Source organism: Ostrinia furnacalis, unplaced genomic scaffold, assembly GCF_004193835.3.
Source record: "Ostrinia furnacalis isolate ACB-3 unplaced genomic scaffold, ASM419383v2 OfSCF1604, whole genome shotgun sequence".
Lineage (NCBI taxonomy): Eukaryota > Metazoa > Arthropoda > Insecta > Lepidoptera > Crambidae > Ostrinia > Ostrinia furnacalis.
Window position 1 is genome coordinate 65,036 of NW_021131843.1, and position 22,182 is coordinate 87,217.

The 22,182-nt window shown below is 36.6% G+C and overlaps 1 protein-coding gene across 1 annotated transcript in view; it reads right to left on the reverse strand.

Annotated features, from left to right (window-relative positions):
- LOC114353071 (uncharacterized) overlaps nt 1-22,182 on the reverse strand; it is a 65,432-nt gene that overhangs the window by 41,781 nt on the left and 1,469 nt on the right. The window lies entirely within an intron of this gene.

The window sequence follows — 22,182 nt, forward strand, 5'->3', positions numbered from 1 at the left end:
ACTGATCAACTGCCTGACTAAACTATCGGCCGACGAAAAATCAACGGTGTGCGCCTACTCTTACGGTTAAAATTAGGAGTGCAACTCTGCCTTATACCTTTGCCTTTTCTAGTGAAAGGACAAAAATCTCAAATGAAAAACTTGGCTGTAAAACTGATGCCTTTGCTATTTCAAGATAGAATAAAAACAAAAAATTCTGGCTCAAAAACCGCTGACTCAATTTAAAAACTAGACTCGTAAGAGGTATCGTCATGCTCGTGGAAAGTTCTAGTAAGATGGCCGTTCGGTTTTTGCATTGACCGTTCCAAAAAGCTGCTGTGGCTGCCGCATTTTTAAGTCATCTTTTTGAAAGAAAAGAAAGATACATTTATTACGATGAACATCACTTAGTTAAGGACAAAGAAGGTATACGGCAAAAAAGATTGAAATAGCACATAAACATTACAAGGAAAGAAAAAGTGAACTGAGCAGTGCTACCCTGTTGCAACAGCGATGCCCATCGCAATGGGACTCCACTCAGCATATGCCGTGGCCCATGGTGGGGAAGGTCGGTCTATTACAGTACAGTTTGGTGTCCTTTGATCACCCAAGATGTACACTAGAACTGTTAACATTATTTTACGAAATAAAGAAATTTTGAAAATGAAAAAAAAATGATCACCCATGATGGATAAGATGACTTGGGTGATCAAAGTAGACTCGTTAAATTATTATTTTAGTTTACTTTGATCACCTAACATATAAATAAATCCCACCTCTTCTGAATATTTCTTTTCGCGAACTACTACGAGTATAAAATGAAAACAAGACAGCTTAGTACACAAAAACAGTTCAAAAATAGTATTATTACGAACATACGAACCAAGCGAGCACCAACTATCATAATTTTATATTTCAGCAAATATTAACTATTACGTAGACCAAAAAATTCCACTGCGGCACCAAACAAATATCTATGTAGCGGTACATGGCAATGATCAGACTTTTGTAGAAAGTCATTTCACATTATATTAAGTTTGTTTTGGTTCAAATGCTAATTCATATTATTAGCATATTTTCAGGATTTGTTTTCTAAAATTAGTTGTTTAGCTGACTATTAATTTATGTTAGCATTTATTAACCATGTTGGTGAGCGTGCATGAGTGTAGGCAAATGGAAAAAAATAATGCACCATCAGTCCTAAAATTCTCTCAAAAAGTCCGCGTTAGATTTCAGTAAAGTGCCCCAGGTTAGTGAAACTCAAGATAAAAGGGGGATTTCATCTCGTCTATCATTTTCATTCATCATCGATTGNCTACTCAGCATATGCCGTGGCCCATGGTGGGGAAGGTCAAAGGAATGGTATCCTTTGATCACCCAAGATGTACACTAGAACTGTTTTGATGTAACAATATTTTACGAAATAAAGAAATTTTGAAAATGAAAAAAAAATGATCACCCATGAATAAGATGACTTGGGTGATCAAAGTAGACTCGTTAAATTATTATTTTAGTTTACTTTGATCATCTAACGTATAACTAAATCCCACCTCTTCTGAATATTTCTTTTTCAATCTATAAATTAATAAATAATCCTTATTTACACAATGTAGCGCGAACTACTACGAGTATAAAATGAAAACAAAAACAGCTTAGTACCTACACAAAAACAGTTCAAAAATAGTATTATTACGAACCGACCGAGCACCAACTATCATAACCCATAATTTTATATTTCAGCAAATATTAACTATTACGTAGACCAAAAAATTCCACTGCGGCACCAAACAAATATCTATGTAGCGGTACATGGCAATGATCAGACTTTTGTAGAAAGTCATTTCACATTATATTAAGTTTGTTTTGGTTCAAATGCTAATTCATATTATTAGCATATTTTCAGGATTTGTTTTCTAAAATTAGTTGTTTAGCTGACTATTAATTTATGATACATTATTAACAATTCTGTCAAAGTCCGCTTCAGGTGTCGGTAAAGTGCCACAACTTACTGAAACTCAAGGGAAACGGAAGGATTTCATCCTATCTATCATTTACCTACATTCATCATCAATCTATACTAATATTATAAAGCTGAAAAATTTGTTGGTTTACTTAAACGCGCTAATCTAGGAACTACCGGTCCGATTTGAAAAAATCTTTCAGTATTCGATAGCCCATAATATCGAGGAAGGCTACTTTACCATCACGCTACGAGTAATAGGTGCAGAGCAACTATGAAAAATGTTGCGAAAACGGGTTTTCACTCGTACAAAGTCGCGGGCACAGCTAGTTGAATCATATAAATACTTGAATTTTATCATACTTACTTGCCACTGTCTATTATGTGCAATCCGCACGAAGCCATAATTGAACAAAAAAGAATGTTATGGCAAGAGCATGACTGCTCAGTCTGCTAGCAGTGAAAAAAAAACTACCACTCTTCTAATATAGATGACCCACGCTGAACTGTCCCACCAAATTCAATGACAGGGGGGCGCTACCATCGTTCAACTATAATTATGGTTTCCAACATGGCAAAAATCGGAACCAGCGATCCGGTATTGACGGTGGCGCCCCACTGTCGATGTCATGGATAGGACAGTTCAGTATTTTGGAACTATATCCAGCCTATTCTCCGAATGTCAAACTTTGTCCTCTGTCCGCCACGCACTATTTTGAATGCTGATAAGCTGTACCTCTGACGGGTTATCTTTCGTTTCGAAAATGTTACGTAAGCAGATATCTTATCGCCAGTTTTCGAAGTCCGGTCAAAATTTGTGTCTGGCGATAATTTTATATTTATATCCTCTTAAATTAAACAGTTGTTTATAAAAGATTATTATTTGTATGTTTTGAAGCGAAATTACGTTTTGGAGGTTGATAAAAGGTCATTTACTTTTTGCTTTTAAATATAACTTTTATAAATTCAGTATCTAAACACTGGTTCATGACAATAATGTGAGGCAGCGCAAGAAACTCTGATTCGATTTGACTACTATTCGACATTCAAAGGCTGCAATGTGGGAGGAATGGCGACGGATTGTGAAGCTTGCCACCAAACCAGATGTGACGACCACAACCACTCTGGCAAGAGTGTAGCGACGAAGAAATGAAGATTATTCGGCGGTCGGCAGTGGTTGCAGTCAATAGTTATGCTAGTTACTTAACTAGCAACCTGTTTTTCAACCGATTTTAAGTTTTCTGTTTGTATGGTTTGCGGTTTATTAGCACAGGACTATGGAGAACTGCGTCAACTATGCTAGCTAAGCTCAACTAAGCTAAACTCCGCCCCCCTTATTAATAAAAGTTACACCCTTGTTGAACTCTGGTTTAAATTGTCATTTAGTACGGAAATGACATTTTAATCTAAGGTTCATCCAAAGGACAAATCAATTTAAAGGTCAAAGTAGAATAAACCAATTTAAATGGTTTACCATATCAGTGGAGTGGAGCGTGTGTGGAACGTGTCCCTTACGTGTACATTCATTTTAATTAATCTGTAGATTATTTACTTCAATCGACCTCATTTCTTCTAAACAAAAACTTTGCATGATTGGCCATTCCCTACAGTTCCAATGCCGTAATTACTCACCGCGGAAGATGCTTTAAAAAAAGTAGAAAACAGTTAAATTCATGTGAAAACTGGCGCGTTTGTCGCTGAGAACTAGAGGCAAAAACTCTATGGCGCAGCTAGTTTCTCGTTGCGCAAGCGATGTTAACGCCTTTTTAAGTTAAAATAGATCTGATCATGCTGCCATTATTTTTACAAGGTTTTGTCTGGCTTCAAATCTTCAATTATTCACCGGGACGGTAGAACTGTAAAGTATTTGTTTTTTGTTGAGGGCAATCAAATCTCTCTCTTGCCAAAAATAGCTTAAAATTATTCCTCTGTATTCCAAGTCCAATTTTATTTTAAATTGTTCCGGGCAAAAAAGTTGAATCCGTCAAACTTTCTTTTTCTTTTTTTTATTATGGCTTAGTGCATAAATGTAATTTATATTTTAATCAAATTCCAAGTATATACCTACCAATATGAGGGCGCTACGTTGGACAATCTTAAAATATGACATTTACAGGGAACGCTACTATCAATACTGGGTTGTTGGTTTTTGATTTTACCACTTGACGCTTCAAAATCGTAGGACCATATTGATGTAATGGATGATTAGCTGAATACTATCCCTTCTGGCAGACTGGCAGTGTCAGCAGATCTCCTATTTTACTTTCTGAAAAAAAAAACTCATAACGTTCGGATTTCTTAGGGCATCCCCTTAAAAAGTTTATAAATGAATTTAAACGGACTCAATACGGCATTCTCTGTCAGGTTAACTAGCTAAACAGCAGAAGAACATCGTTTGGCGGTGAAACTAGAAAAAGAAAAACTCTAAAGAAAGTAAGTTAATAAGTTTACAACAAATCACTTAGGTATCATATTTATTTACCAATATTACAAATTGTAGTAATCTATTGTTTGGTATCGTGTAATAAAAAAGAACATTAGCAATGTAAAAATGTGTTTTGCATTAACTAAAAACGCCGCCTCTTGGCTTGAGTAACTACGCATTTTTGCATGAGTGCGTCGGTTTGAAAGTATTTTGCCGATCATTGCTTTTTGCGTCAGATTTCGAAATTATTACAATTTAAACTGTCGAATTTCCAAGAAATTTGAACAGGGCGGATGTGGGAATACGCAATGTTTTGTTTCAAGAAGGTAACAATTAGTTTTTTTGGCGCCAAAAACGTTTTTCTTTGCTCTGAAAATTATTTTCATTTGTTTCTTTCTACTAATAAATTTTCTATCGTTTTTGCCAATCACTGCTTTTAGCGTTAGATTTCGAAATTATTACAATTTAAACTGTCGCATTTCCCAGGAAGAAGTGGGAATAGCAGTTTTTTGTTTCATAAAGGTTACAATTAGTTTTTTGGCGCCAAAACCGTTTTTCATTTCTCTAAAAATGATTCTCATTTGTTTCTACCAATGGTTATTATTTCGGTACTAGCGTTTTTGCCAATCACTGCATTTTGCGTCAGTTTTCGAAATTACTCTAAGAAATTTGAACAAAACGTGGTAAGGCGGATGTGGGAAATAGGCGATACAGCACACAGTGTTTTGTTTCATGAAGGTTACTCATTTTAGTTCTTTTGGCGGCAAAAACTTTCTTTTCCTCTCTGCATATTTTTTTTTTGTTTTTCCGGGACTCACTTGTTCTGCAAAACTAAATGGTTCTCTGGTTCTCCTGTACTTGTTGTACTACTACATTTTAAAAGGTATGTATGTGATTTGTAACCTTTACACACACACTAATTATTAAGAAAAAGCCTTTTCTGAAAAACACCTAGGTACCTATTAACTTTTTTTTCAAAAAAGGCATTTGACTAAACACAGCATTTAAAATTTAAAAAAAATCTACTTCCGTCTGTCAAATGGCGGGAAATTTTGACAGCTCGAAGTTTAGTGTGGTTTAGTGTTCTTCAGGTGACTGAAATAATAATTTCAAGGTAGGTAGGTATTCTACATAATTATGTATGTCATGTTGTAATTGTAATATGTATGACCTTGCTTTTTGTTGCTATCGAAACAAACTAATTATTTTAAGGAAAAATCCTACCTACCTACTGTTTAGTCCGTAGAACCGCAGAAAAATTATACTTTCTGTGGTTCCATGGAAAGGTAAATGACTTTTGTATTAAAATAGCATTATTCTGCCTGTTATAGTTCATTTAAGTTCAAATAGTTAAAAGTGCCTATTTGGCCAATGCGGAAAACTTTACAGATCACATTGAATTAATTTATTCGCGCGAATTGATTGAATTAATTATTAAACTAAGGCTGGTTTGCACCATCTTACTTTAACTTTTACAAACGTCAAAAATCCGTCAAACTCCATATAAAAACACCGGTTATCGTCAAAGTTAGGTGGTGCAACTCAACCTAAGAAGATTGGTCTGTGACCATTGCCTGTTTAAAACAAAGCAGCTCAAGGAAATTATTACCTACCTACAGATGTTTACTGAATGAAGTGTCTACGAGATTAAAATGTAATCTAACCTTTTTAGAATGCATGTTAATTTTAAAAAATAACCAAGGAGTTCGGGAATCAGCGTGCAAGCCTCGGTCATCGTAGAAAATTGTGGTGTCTTATCAAGTTCTAATGCTACTGTGTAATGTACTCACTGTACGTAGGAGGTAATACTTTTTCTTATAGGTACGAGTATGTCTGAATATTATCCTCATGGGTAATTTGGAGAAGTATTAGTATACCTTTTAGACTAACCTCAATGTAAAACCTTTTCGACATTAAGGTAGTACATACGACAACACATCAAACTGAGTTACTGCGACATGGCTTAGGTTTCATATGTAAGTTGTAATAAGCACTATATTGCGATAAGTCTACTAGTAGTACATTTATAACCACTCACTCATCGTTAAAATTGATGTAAGTGCCCTAATCCATAACCATAACTATAATAATATGTGAGCTTAATTCAATTTTCTACAATCTCATATCAAAGCAGTTAAGGTGTATACCACCATGACGGATATTGAACTGTATAATGATGACATAAGGTGCATTTTGCGCTGACAGCGATCGATCATTCTCAATTTCACCCTAGTTTGTGTGCCTGTGTGTGTGTATTTTACTTATTGGTTTAGTTTTAGTGTAGGAGCCAGGGTACTTTGTAAAACTTTTCCAGTTTCTTTCATAAATATTTTGTAATTTATAAAGTGGCGACTGTGACTGGTGACTAATGCCCATTTTCAATTAATCCCTAATTTTTAAGTGACCCCTATGAAAACAAAATGCCTGTATGTGGTACCTTAGGGGTAACTTAAAAATAGGGATTGATGGTGAAAACCGGCATAACACCCGTATTCACAAAAGATTGTCATAAGATTAACATAAGTGCCACTTGTGGTCTAAACTGAATAAATATTTTTGATTTTGATTGTTGCTTAAGTGAAGCAGCAAACGGAACGCACAGCGTTGAATAGAGCTCTTTGATTGGGTTGTGATTGGACCCTGTGCGTCCACGCGCACTGTGAGACCTCATGTCAGTAATGTTTGTGAATTCGAGCGTAAGTTTATTTCTTTTTCTCAGCATTTTCTAAGCATTTGGCAAATGTTTGTCTCTGGAAATGCTAAGCAAAATATTAAGGTAAAAATTGTAAAGGGTTCCTTACGTGATTATTTTTAGGGCTTTTTTTCTTTCAAATAAATCCTTGAAGGAGTTCACCATAATAGTTGAGCGGTCAACGGGGATCCAACAAAGTACCTACCAACCCTTGAATCACCAATACCGAAAACGTTGATCCACTGTCGCTACATAATTATTATTGTTTGACTTTCCTTAATCCAAGGATTTTACTCTAGTAGTCACAATAAAGATAATGTTCGATTGAGAAAAATAATAGAAATTATTAAAAATTAATTGCTTTTCAGATAAAAGCAATCATTACGAATACAAACAAAAGATGAATGGTTGGTTATCAATTATTTAATTTTGTTTTCGTGTTCTTAACGTCATCGTATTTTTATTTTAATGTCTGTAAAAACGGCTGATACAAATAATTACATTAATTGAAATAAACTAAAACTCCCAAAAACTTATGACACTACAAATTCGAACATACTTTTTACGATCTATAAAACAAAATACAATCATCATCATCTCATAACTTGTGTATTTGGTATACTTATTTACTAAGTTCGTTATTCATTTGTTTGATTTCCAAGCAACTCAAAATCTAATTTGCTTAGGCTGGAAAGTGAATGAGAAACTTCATTATTTGTTTGATTTCCAGTTTTTCTGTGTTATTTAAAAGTATTTCAGTTATTTTATGTATCAGGCTTATCAATTAATGCTGTAAGTCAATCCAACCTTTTTTCACGTAATAAACAAAACTAGGTGCACTAGGTGGACCGACGATCTGGTGAAGGACGCGGGAAGAACCTGGATGCGGTCGGCGCTGGACCGGTCGTTGTGGGAATCCTTGGGGGACATTTGTCCAGCAGTGGACGTCATTTGGTTGAAACGAATAAACAAAACAGCAAGTGAACTCCTTGAACCATGTCCCTGCGCCTATTTCATAACTTTTTACAACATTCACAGTTCCTCACACTAACTCAACAAGTGCACACTCACAAAACACCCACACATAAACACTGCAATTTGATCGCTTAGACAATTGCATTTCATAGAATTGCATTTTCTGTGCGATCGAGTTTAGCATGACTTCTTGTATCTACTTACATTTATGGCTTAGGTTTCATATTCATTGTATTGAAGCTTATTTAACATTAAAATCAGTTTGTATCCGCATATGACCACTAATTGACAATTTCTGATCTGTCAAAACAATATTCTCAATTAGTTGTTGTGACGTCACTGTTTTTGGAAGTGATTCGGCGATGGAAGTTGGGATTTTAATTCGGCCCCAATTTTCATCGAATGATGTCACTTTCTTGCCATGGCAAATTAATTACATTTGCAGCTAGAAAACCCCACGTGTAATTTTAACTGCAAAGTTAACGAGTCAAACTTTCATGGAATCATTTTTATGTAATAATCATCATCATCATCATCTCAGCCATGCCCATAGAACGTCCACTGCTGAACATAGGCCTCCCCAATGTTTACCATGTTGCCCGGTTGGTAGCAGCCTGCGTCCAGCGCCTTCCTACTACCTTTACAATGTCGTATTTGTAAACTTTGAAAGAATAAACTATACGAAACCCTCGGCCTCAGTAGGTACGCGAGTCCGATTCGCACTTAGCCGATTTTTATGACGGAGTCCATTGATCGATTGTATAAGTTAAGTACTTTACCTTCAAAACATTGGGACATCAGCCTTAACATGTTTAGTTGCAAAATCCACCCTATTGCAAGTCCATAAGATGCCAGTGATCAGCTAGTCATGTCTGTACATTGATAATAACTCAAAGTACGAGCGTCGTCCTTGGTAAGGTTAGCACTGAAAACTGACCAAGCGGAAAACTTTTGTACAAAAAGGGAGGGGCCGCAAATTGGCTAAAATTGCGCGTTCAAGGTGACAAGCAACTACATACATAGGTAGTTTTGGAATTGCTGCATGTTATTAGTAAGTAGGTTCATGATAGTCATGAAACGTGATATTTCAAAAATCTTGAGGTTTCATCTAGCTAGTAAATACTATAATAAAGGTTTTATGACTAATAATTCTACGTCCCAATTTTTTTTGTAGGTGCATTATCATAATTCGATTTTTAATTCTTAGGCTGAGATGCACCACCTAAAACTTTAACTGTATAACTATAACGATAACTGGTGTGTTTATCTATGGAGTTTGGTTTCTGGCGTTTGTTAAAGTTAAAAAGTAAGATGGTGCAGCAACCCAGCCTTAAAATCAATCAGTCATTTGATTTGGCTGCGGAATAGTGATGTGATGACGTCCTATGCTCCTTTTGCTGGAAAAAATCTATGAAAGATTTTTGACATCTCATAAAAATCTTTTCTTATGCATTTGCAACGACGAAGAAACCAGGAACAACAGATGTGACGACCACAAACAAATAGCAGACGGCTCGGTATTGAACTAGTCAAGCAGCTGTCTGTCAACGAATTTTATTCCTTACTTTTGTACGTCGATCGTTTAAAACTAGTGGCCTAGTTAAATCAAAATTATTATTATCACCAAATCTACCCGCGCCAGCAACTCGGCCCTAGTTATTTTTGTGCCAAATTCTCTTCGATCGACGAATGGCACGGCCTCCAGCCCCACTATTCAGGGTTCGTCGATTTTCCTTCCTCATATAGTTTTTGTGATTTTATAGAATTTTGTTACTTTTTTCACTAGTTTAATTTTTAAGGTTTTTATAGTTTTTAAGGTTCTAGTCCAGACCTATTTAGTCGTTCTTAGAACTTTTCACATTGTTCCTACTAAACTTACCAGTATCGCACTGCAATGTTTTTGGTAAAATAGTTATTATTTCAAGAAAAACTCCAAATCCATGAGCATTTTTATGGGATTACATGATCTTCAGCAGGAATCAGTCTAGGCCCTTCACCCTAGACTCTAGGGATTGTCACTGCGAACGTATTAGACGAAATTTCAGCAGATGTGTGTTCCTATAGATTTGGTTAATACAAAATATCGCTTTATTATTATCAAACAACAACGCTTCCACGCAATCTATGCACATGTCGTGGCAGCTTATAATTAAGGCTACACTATAAACATGTATAACGATTTAATGTTTCTTTCCATTTGATTGTGTTTAGTCTTGTTAGCTGTCCTTAAATTATAAACAGGAAGACAGGATTCTAGAGCGTTATCTTCTAAACAGCTAAATACAGGATCAGGCAGGAATCAGGATTCAAGGGATGGAGCAGGTTCTGGGAAACTGGAACAGAGGAAGTTCTTTATCATTATTTTTGGTTTATCTATGTATGGTAAGGTTGAGGATGTATGTAGTGTGGATATCACAAGGTAAAGGTTTTAAAATTCGTAATCCTTAATTGATAGCATAAAAAAATATTTAATACACATGGTTTAGGATGCTGCAGGTTTTGATTGATCGATTGTCTCAAAATAAATGACATGTTTCAGAGTCTTAGGCTGAGTTGCACCAGGTGGTAAGTTAGGTAACTTTGACCGTAAATATAACGATAACCGGTGGTTTTTGTATGGTGTTTGACAGATTTTTGACGTTTGTCAAAGTTAAAGCAAGACGGTGCAACCCAGCCTTAGTGACGGATTTACATATTTGCGGCCTATTGGTTTCTCATTTCTGCAAGGCAGACCGAATTTGGNTATGAACGTAACATATCCATAGTTCTGTAATATCATTGATTGAAGCTTATTTAACATTAAAGAACAGTTTGTATATATGACCAATGGACATAATATTTCTGATCTGTCAAAACAATATTCACAATAAGTTGTTGTGACGTCACTGTTTTTGGAAATGATTTATTCATCCGCCGATGGGAATTGGGGTTCTACTAATTGTGTTCCAATTTTAATCGAATGATGTCACTTTCTTGCCATGGCAAACTACATTTGAAGATAGAAAACCCCACCATGTATTTTAACTGCAGTTAAAAAGTCAACTTTCATGAAACCAATTTTATGTAGACTATGAAAGAATAGTAAACTATACCAGCGTTTCTTAACTTTTTTGCCCCTTAGGAAATCAGTCTTGGCTGCGAACCCCCATTTATATGCTTGCGGACCCCCATTCTTATGCTCGCGGAACCCAGGGGTCCGCGGACCACAGGTTAAGAAACACTGGACTATACGAAACCCTCAGTATGCGAGTCCCATTAGCCGATTTTTATGACGGAGTCCATTGATCGATTGTATAAGTACTTTACCTTCAAAACATTGGCACATCAGCCTTAACATGTTTAGTTGCAAAATCCACCGTATTTCAAGTCCATAAGATGCCAGTGCACAGCTTGTCATGCCGTCTGTACATTGATAACTCAAAGTAATCGAGTGTCGTCCTTGGTAAGGTTAGCACTGAAAACTGACCAAGCGGAAAACTTTTGTACAAAAAGGGAGGGGCCGCAAATTGACTAAAATTGCGCGTTCAAGGTGACAAGCAACTACATAGGTAGTTTTGGAATTGCTGCATGTTATTAGTAAGTAGGTTCATGATAGTCATGAAACGTGATATTTCAAAAATCTTGAGATTACATCTAGCTAGTAGATACTATAAAGGTTTTATTTTGACTAATAATTCTGTCCCACGTTATTAATTTTTTTTAGTAGGTGCATTCTCCATAACTTTCGATTTTCAAATTCTTAGGCTGAGATGCACCACCTAACTTTAACCGTATAACTATAACGATACGGTGTGTTTTCTATGGAGTTTGGTTTCTGACGTTTGTTAAAGTTAAAAAGTAAGATGGTGCAGCAACCCAGCCTAAAAATCAACCAATCATTTGATTTGGCGGCGGAATAGTGATGTGATGACGTCCTATGCTGGAAAATCTATGAAAGATTTTTGACAACTCATAAAAATCTTTTCTCCATTTGCCACGACGAAGAAACCAGGAACAACAGATGTGACGACCACAAACAAATAGCACACGGCTCGGTATTGAACTACTCAAGCAGCTGTCTGTCAACGAATTTTATTCCTTACTTTTGTACGTCGATCGTTTAAAACTAGTGGCCTAGTTAAATCAAAATTATTATTATCACCAAATCTACCCGCGCCAGCAACTCGGCCCTAGTTATTTTTGTGCCAAATTCTGTTCGATCGACGAATGGCACGGCCTCCAGCCCCACTATTCAGGGTTCGTCGATTTTCCTTCCTCATATAGTTATTGTGATTTTATAGGACTTTATTACTTTTTTCACTAGTTTAATTTTTAAGGTTTTTATAGTTTTTAAGGTTCTAGTCCAGACCTATTTAGTAGTTCTTAGAACTTTTCACATTGTTCCTACTAAACTTACCAGTATCGCACTGCAATGTTTTTGGTAAAACTCTATTTTATTTCAAGAAAAACACCAAATCCATGAGCATTTTTATGGGATTACAGGATCTTCAGCAAGAATCAGTCTAGGCCTTAGACACTAGACTCTAGGGCAGGGGTGGCCAACCGGTCCATCGCGAATATTAGTCCAGTCGATCGTGGCAAGGCAAAAAATACTACATGATTGTGTACTAAACTATGCTGTTTCATTTAAGATTTCAAGAAGTATGTAAGTGTTAGATCGCCCAGGGTTTTGTTAGTAAACAGTAGATCTTATGTCTAATCAAGTTGGCCACCCCTGCTATTGGGATTGTCCCTGCGAGCGTATTAGACGAAATTTCAGCAAATGTGTGTTCCTATAGATTTGGTTAATACAAAATATCGCTTTATTTTATCAAACAACAACGCTTCCACGCAATCTATGCACATGTCGTGGCAGCTTATAATTAAGGCTACACTATAAACATGTATAAGATTCTTCTTGTTATAGCTGTCCTTAAATATATAAACAGGAAGACAGGATTCTAGAGCGTTATCTTCTAAACAGCTAAATACAGGATCAGGCAGGAATCAGGATTCAAGGGATGGAGCAGGTTCTGGGAAACTGGAACAGAGGAAGTTCTATATCATTATTTTTGGTCTATCTATGTATGGTAGGGTTGAGGATGTATGTAGTGTGGATATGACAAGGTAAAGGTTTTAAAATTCGTAATCCTTAATTTGTTAGCATAAAAATATATTTAATACACATGGTTTAGGATGCTGGAGGTTTTGATTGATCGATTTACTCAAAATAAATGACATGCTTCAGAGTCTTAGGCTGAGTGCACCACTAACTTTGACCGTAACTATAACGATAACCGGTGGTTTTTGTATGGTGTTTGACAGATTTTTGACGTTTGTCAAAGTTAAAGCAAGACGGTGCAACCCAGCCTTAGTGACGGATTTACATATTTGTTGCCTATTGGTTTCTCATTTCTGCAAGGCAGACAGAATTTGGCCCAGAATCCGCCGCCGCTAAAACTCCGCCCTCGGCTGTACCTAATTCGGCTTACTGGTAAATCCACTACTGGGAGTTTTCAGAACACGTTACAACAATAATTAAGCCATGTCTAAGCCTAGGCGCAGACAACCGATTTTTAGTTGGCCGATAGTTGTGCCCGATTTTAAATTGTATGAAGAATCGGCCAAACCAAATATAACGATAACCGGTGGTTTTTGTATGGTGTTTGACAGATTTTTGACGTTTGTCAAAGTTAAAGCAAGACGGTGCAACCCAGCCTTAGTGACGGATTTACATATTTGTTGCCTATTGGTTTCTCATTTCTGCAAGGCAGACAGAATTTGGCCCAGAATCCGCCGCCGCTAAAACTCCGCCCTCGGCTGTACCTAATTCGGCTTACTGGTAAATCCACTACTGGGAGTTTTCAGAACACGTTACAACAATAATTAAGCCATGTCTAAGCCTAGGCGCAGACAACCGATTTTTAGTTGGCCGATAGTTGTGCCCGATTTTAAATTGTATGAAGAATCGGCCAAACCAAATCGGTGTAATGTGCGCACTTTCATACATGCCCATACTGATCAACCCCAAGTAACATTTTACTCCATTTAAGAGTTCAATAGTCGTTCACATGTACTCCACAAGCTGTGTATGTCAGCTGTATACGAGCTGTATAGCTTGCTATAATGCTTTTATAGAACCAGTTTGGGCACAAATTAGACAGCTTTAAGTTCACTATGGCTGTACATTAGCAGTATAATAGCATTATAATAGCAGTTTAAGTAGTAACATCGTACTTAAGGCTGACTTACGGCACTATATGGGACGCAGTGTGAACCATACAACGTACGTGAGGACAATAAAGAGTAACAAGTGGCTAAATGCACAGCTTTCAAAGTTATAAAGTCCGACAAAAGTACTCCAATGCTACATAAAGTTCACGTGTGTCCTAAATTATTTCCACATTTTAATATTAGTTTGGTATTTGTACGTGAGTGCCAAGAGGAAACAACTCGGGCGGATAATATAATCATTTATGCAAATAATAACACGGGTTTTAAATACTTAATAATGTTAATGCCATTGGGAATGCAACTTTATCGTGAAATGTATACATATTTACAGCTAAAATATTTACGCGCCTCTGTAAAAACGCGATATTCATTTTAAAATATTTAAAACTGGCTGAGAGGAAATCTACAATTTTCAGTTTTTGATATTGTATTGGCATTATAATTATACTACGGTAATTAATTATAACATGAAACCAAAACTCAATCGCTCTATCTGCGAATTTTGTGATAAATCTGCATTAATTTTGGAGATTTATTTGGTAAATATTTTAGGTTATGTAGAACAAAATGGTGGAAATGAAATACGGCTATGTGAACTGTTATAACTCCAATTTAATGCGGTGAGCGTATATTAGGTTCACATGTGTTCTGTTAGAATGCTGTTATCTATATTAAGTTCCACATTTGTACCACTACAGCGCTAATGTCTATAAATTTATTCTAATGTGAACTTATGTACAGCTTTAAGATGTACCTAGTTCAGGTCAATTGTGTATCTTTAATTCTTTCAAATACTGAAATTTTAGAGATCCGCAATAAAAATTATTAATGTCCGTTAAATCGCCTAGCCCAGGTACTAATAGTCAAGTATGAATACCTAAAGCATCAGACGGTAGTGTTCCCGGTTTAAATTCGTTTATTATGCCTGACAATTTATTCAAAGCGGAATGAGGAATACGATTTTCAATAGCCCATGTTCTTATTTTTTTGCTAAAGGTTAAATAATTGTCTAAATCAAAATTGTATTCACTATCACTAGAACTGCAATCATCACACTCTGATATCTGTATATTTTGAAGGGAACTTTCAGGTTCAGGCATAATATTTTCCTCTGCATCATGTACAGAACCACCATAAATACAACTAAAAACAGGCTTGGGGAAAAGTGTAATAGAATATCACATTCACATTCATTTTCAGCTTAAAGCAAATAAGAGTAGTACTTGTGGACAAATAAACTGCTATTGATGTTAATGGACAACACATATAGTCCTTTTAACAGCCTACAGTGTACATGCGAACCATTGAAACACTTTTGTACAGATAGTAAAAAAAGGTTATTTTAATTATCACAAACAAGTCCTACTACAGCTACTAGCTGTATAACAGTCTAAAACAAGTAAACATAACAGCCTTTGGCTTTATAAATGACCACGTGTGTTCTATTAAAATGCTAGCTCTATAACATCGTACAAGTAGGCCGTTAAACAGCGGTTGCCGTATCTCTACCCTCCTATAATGCTCTTAGTCAGATGGCTGACTAAAGGATAGTTGTTAGAGTATTATAACACCAAAAATCGTATAAAAGTATAACTCTACACTAGTCTACACTCCTATAAGTCCCTTAGACAGGTATAGGTGTAATTAATTGCAATAATACAGCTTATACATCACGAGTGAACTGTACTAATGCTTTAAGTACACATTGGAACTAAATGTGAACTCTTAAATGGAGTAAAATGTTACTTGGGACTGCCCGACTAAACTATTGGCCGACGAAAAATCGATGGTCTGCGCCTAGGCTAAAGGTGCAGGCAGCCAAACCAACGCGTGCAGCCTGCGTGCGCGATGGCAATCAGACGTCGTGTATGAATTTGTAGCGATGGGTGAGTTCACATCAACGCGTCCTGTCGTTGGTCGCAACGATCTATGCACGCGCAGTGATCGCCATCGCCATTGCGGACGCGTGGTTTGGCCGAATCTTAATAGCTGCATACTTTCTTATATTGTCTGAAACTAGAATTATGCAGACTTGTGACCTCAGTTGAACAAGATATGGAGACTAAACCGCTAGCTTACAACGGACGAAAAACAGTCTGGAAGCCTGTCTGAGATTACAACTACCGGTTTCGTAGTTTTTTCCTTGATTGTATTTACTTTGTGTGCTATACGAGTACGATATCCTTTACTGTTATTTCTATCGTTTGTATTTATAATCTTTGTAATTTCTTTAAAAACCATGAGTATAGGCGGCTGTCGCAGCTTCACCGGCAATGAGAGAGCAAAAGGAAGGACTTCCAAGTTTCAATCTTGGTATGTGTTAACCATGTTGTCTACTAAATTACTGGCCTAGCCCAGGTGTGACGTAAATAAAAGTTAAAGGCGGTGAAATGGGGGATAAAAGTTTAGAATCTACTATCTAATAACTGGTGATATAGAACTCATTATTAAGCTATTCATTAGTAAAAATGTCAGGGGGCACGCGCGTGTAAGGATTTTGTATGTCAGACGGCTAGACCGGAATCCACGCGTGAATATTTTCAAGCAGTATCTATTCTACTTTAATATTATAAAGAACATTGTTTGTATAGGATTGTAGAAGTTCTCAAGTGGCAACCATGAGTCGGAACTCGGAAGACATTTAGACCACCAGGTGGACTGATGATCTGGTGACGCAGCAAGTAGGTACCTGAATGTGGCAACGCGAGACCGGTCCTAGTGGAGATCCCTGGGGAAGGCCTTTGTCCAGCAGTAATTTTGTGGATAACAAAGGTGACGTCATTTGGCTGAAACGATTTATTGCAGGATATAATCTATGGAACACTGTACCGATTTTCAAAAAATTCTTTTCCCGGTAATTCAAACAACTTTCAGAAACATTTTCGCGCGCAAATTCGCGATCAAGACCTAGTTGGTTTAAGTTAACTAAGACACAGTGCTGGAGCTAAATAAGACATTGTGACATAATATAAAGGCTTTGCGCCCGCGCATTGTCATATAACGACGCGCTTGAAGTCTAGACTAGCAGCATAAGAGCAAACGCGAGAGCTAGATGTTAAAACATTGGCGCCAATGTTTGGTACACACTTTGTAGCAAGAGTTGGCTGTAATGGCAAAGGTTGGACTAAATGCATAGGAAGTAGGGGGTATCCCTAATTGGAGCGAGGGAGAGCTATTTGTACTATCATTTTTCATCAGTGCATGTAAGGTGTCAAAACAAGATCTACAATTTTATTGTTTTGTTACATGTCACTTTTTAATTTACACCTGTGACACATACTGGTGCTGTTGATATTGTATTTTTTTTTTAATTAAAAAAATAATATTTATAATTTTAAAATTAATAATCACTACAATGACTTTGTTGATTCATTACCTATGGGGTCATTCCATCGTTTCGGGNTTATGAGCTCCGATGGTAGTAATAAAAATGTATGAATAAAAAAAGTATGAAAAATAAAATTATGAAGAGAGATTATTATGAACAGAAATCGGTAGTAAGACAAAGAATAGGATTTAGAATTTTATGTGAGCCAATATAGAACCAATGTGCGCACTTCCATACATGCCCATACTGATCAACTGCCTGACTAAACTATTGGCCGACGAAAAATCGATGGTCTGCGCCTAGGCTAAAGGTGCAGGCAGCCAAACCAACGCGTGCAGCCTGCGTGCGCGATGGCAATCAGACGTCGTGTATGAATTTGTAGCGATGGATGAGTTCACATCAACGCGTCCTGTCATTGGTCGCGGCGATCTATGCACGCGTAGTGATCGCCATCGCCATCGCGGACGCTTGGTTTGGTCGAATCTTAATAGCTGCATATTTTCTCATAATGTCTGACACTAGAATTATGCAGACTTGTGACCTCAGTTGAACAAGATATGGAGACTAAACCGCTAGCTTACAACGGACAAGAAACAGTCTGGAAGCCTGTCTGTCTGAGATTACAACTACCGGTTTCGTAGTTTTTACTTTTTTCCTTAATTGTATTTACTTTGTGTGCTGTACGAGTACGATATCCTTTACTGTTATTTCTATCGTTTGTATTAATAATCATTGTAATTTCTTTAAAAAGGCTAGTATAGGCTTAGAAGATTAGGCGGCTGTCGCAGCTTCACCGGCAATGGGAGAGCAAAAGGAAGGACTTCCAAGTTTAAATCTTGGTATGTGTTAACCATGTCGTCTACTAAACTACTGAACCAATTTTGATGAATTCTGCTGAAGAGAGAGACAGATTGGTCTTAGCCTAGGTGAGGACGAAAATAAAAGTGGCGGTGAAATGGGGGAAGAAAGTTTAGAATCTACGATCTAATAGCTGGTGATATTGAACTCATTATTAAGCTATTCATTAGTAAAAATGTCAGAGGGCACGCGCGTGTAAGGATTTTGTATGTCAGACGGCTAGACCGGAATCCACGCGTGAATATTTGGAAGCAGTATCTATTCTACTTTAATATTATAAAGAACATTGTTTGTATAGGATTGTAGAAAAGTTCTCAAGTGGCAACCACGAGTCGGAAGACATTTATGCCCGTTTTCACCATCAATCCCTAATTTATAAGTGACCCCTATGGTAACACATCCTAACCTCAGAACAGGCATTTTGTTTTCATAGGGTTCACTTAAAAATTAGGAAGTGATGGTGAAAATGGGCATTAGACCACCAGGTGGACTGATGATCTCGTGACGCAGCAAGTAGGTACCTGAATGCGGCAACGCGAGACCGGTCCTAGTGGAGATCCTTGGGGAAGGCCTTTGTCCAGCAGTAATGTTGTGGATAACAAAGGTGACGTCATTTGGCTGAAACGATTTATTGCAGGATGTAATCTATGGAACACAGTACCGATTTTCAAAAAAGTTTTCCCGGTAATTCAAACAACTTTCAGAAACAAATTGGTTACAAAACAAAACAAAACCTAGTTAATTTAAGTTAACTAAGACACAGTGCTGGAGCTAATATAAGACATTGTGACATGCTGGAGCTAATAACGACCTGTGTCAGATGAAACTTCAGAATGGTAAAATAGTGGCTTTTGCCGATGACACTGCCTTGCTGTTCCGTGGTCGTGGTTGGGAATCGGTCTTTCGTTTTGCCCAGGCTGGATTTGAGTTGGTCTCGGATTGGCTGGCCGGTAATTTGCTGTCACTCAATGTAGGCAAGACCAAATATATGACGTTTTCGATTACTAGGAGGAATGTTCCGGTTAACTTTAATCTTACATCACACTTGGGCTCATGCCAGAGGTTGACTGCATGTGCAACGTGTTCTTGTCCTGGCCTAGTCGCCACTGACTCTGTGAAGTATTTGGGTGTCATGATTGACTGCTGCCTCAACTTCCAACCCCACTTAAATCTTCTTGCTTCCAGGATAAGGAAACTAATATATATATTTAAAACATTACGCCATGTTGCTGGCTATAAGGTCATAAGGACAATCTATTTGTCTCTTTGCCAATCCCTCCTAGGGTACTGTATCTCCTCTTGGGGTGGTGCTGCAAAAACTCATTTATTGAGAGTGGAGAGGGCGCAGAGAGCGGTGCTCAAGGTTGGTGCATTCTTACCCATTCTACATCCCACAACAGAGGTATATAAACATTGGAAAGTGTTAACTGTCCGACAACTGTTTGTACTTGCTGTCATACTTCGCAAACACGCCCTCTTCCCATATAACCCGCTTCTTAACGCTGACAAACGCAGGAAGGGTACTGTATGCTCCACCGTCCAATTCCAAACAAAATTTGCCCACAGATTCTTTTGTTTTCTGGGAAACCGACTCTACAACAATGCTAATTCTACCCTCACCATCTACCCTCTTCTGCATCGTGAGTGTAAAAAGAAAGTTTCAGAGTGGCTCATGGACTTGAGCTATGATGAAACCGAAAAGCTAATAACAGTGTTAACATAAATACCAAAACAAATAGGAAATTATTATTATTATGGTAGTATAGGTTAATATATTATTTACTTAACATTCTCTAAAGAAGCACTCACATTCACGCACACACACACACACACACACACACACACACACACACACACACACACACACACACACACATATTTCTTGTAATTCTGATACGAGTAAGTTAATATTAAAGTGTAAAATTAAAGCTTATTAGTGACCTGAGGTGGTGGGAGCCTGATGACCTGTAATACAGGTATACTAAATACCTAGCATAGGCATCAGACTCACACAAGAATGAACATCAAACGTATCTTATACATTCACTATGTAATTCTGTTCGATTTTTTGTGTGAGTAAAATAAAGATTTACATAATATAAAGGCTTTGCGCCCGCGCATTGTCATATAACGACGCGCTTGAAGTCTAGACTAGCAGCATAAGAGCAAACGCGAGAGCTAGATGTTAAAACATTGGCGCCAATGTTTGGTACACACTTTGTAGCAAGAGTTGGCTGTAATGGCAAAGGTTGGACTAAATGCATAATGTGGCACTGCATCATGCATTTGATAGGAAGTAGGGGGTATTCCTAATTGGAGGGAGGGAGATACTTGTACCTATTCATACTGTCATTTTTCATCTGTGCATGTAAGGTGTCAAAACAAGATCTAGAATTTTATTGTTTTGTTATCCAAAAAAAATCCCACTCCCTACTAACATTAAGTGTGTACTTAATTGTAATAACCCTTCCACTTTAAAATCCCTTGTTAAATTCATTAACTTAAACAAAATTAATTTGTAGGTGGATGGTTCTGTTTTTAAATTATCCCTCTGGCTCTGTGACTTTTTTTTTTTTTCCTAGTTTGTCGCCCGCAACAACAACATCCCTTTTTATTGTCTCCCATAATTTTATTGTTTGTTCTTTTTATATTTTATTTTCACGTATTGTGTTGTCTTATTTGTGATGTCTGTTTGTTTTAGGTATTTAAGTTTGCTTAAATTGCAGCTACAAATTACTTATTTTATAACCACTGCACTGTGTAAAAGCTGCGCACGTGACATTGGCGGAATAGTGTGCCCTCAGTGGCGAAAAAACGCAAGTTCATCGCCATAAACCAAAGAAGAAGAAGAAGATTGTTTTGTTACATGTCACTTTTTAATTTACACCTCTGTGACACATACTGGTGCTGTTGATATTGTATTTTTTCTTTAATTAAAAAAATAATATTAATAATTTTAAAATTAATAATCACTACAATGACTTTGTTGATTCATTACCTATGGCAGTCAAACATTACCTACTAAGGCTGAATTGCACCACCTAACTTTAACAATAACCAGTCTTTTTTGTATGGAGATTGACAGATTTTTGACGTTTGTTAAAGTTAAACTAAGATGGTGCAACCCAGCCTAAGTAACCTAGTAACAATAGTATTTTACTGAGTAGGTACATCATAATTATTTTAGTAAGGCACACCACAAAAATAGGAAAATTTTAACCAAATATAACATCCAAATATGTTAGTAATGGGAATAACCCGTCTAAGATTAAAATTATCTTACATGCATAATATTTGCATTGTTTAAATAAATACCTTCTATTATTACAATAAGCTACATTTAGGTAAGTCAAATGTATCCTTAACTAACAATAATGTACAAAATTGGATGAATAATTTCACTTTCAATATGGATATTGTGAAAGAAGTGATTATTTTTATTTGTTAAAGAAAACACTACAAATCAATCATTTAAAGCAAAATAGGTACCTTCATGGTATTATAAATATGATACAAAATTTGTAAATATTGCTTAATGTTTCGCAACCCTGGCAGTGAACTACTAAAAATAACCCATCAAGATAGCATTATTTAAACATTCTTTAAACTTGTGATAAGTTAATGGTTTTAAGTCTAATATAAATCAGAAATAAACATCTTGACCTTAGTTTTTGTCTCTTATTATTAATAATTTAAATGAATTATTTTTTATCCTACGGGACATAACAAAAAGTAACGTTAAAAAAAAACAG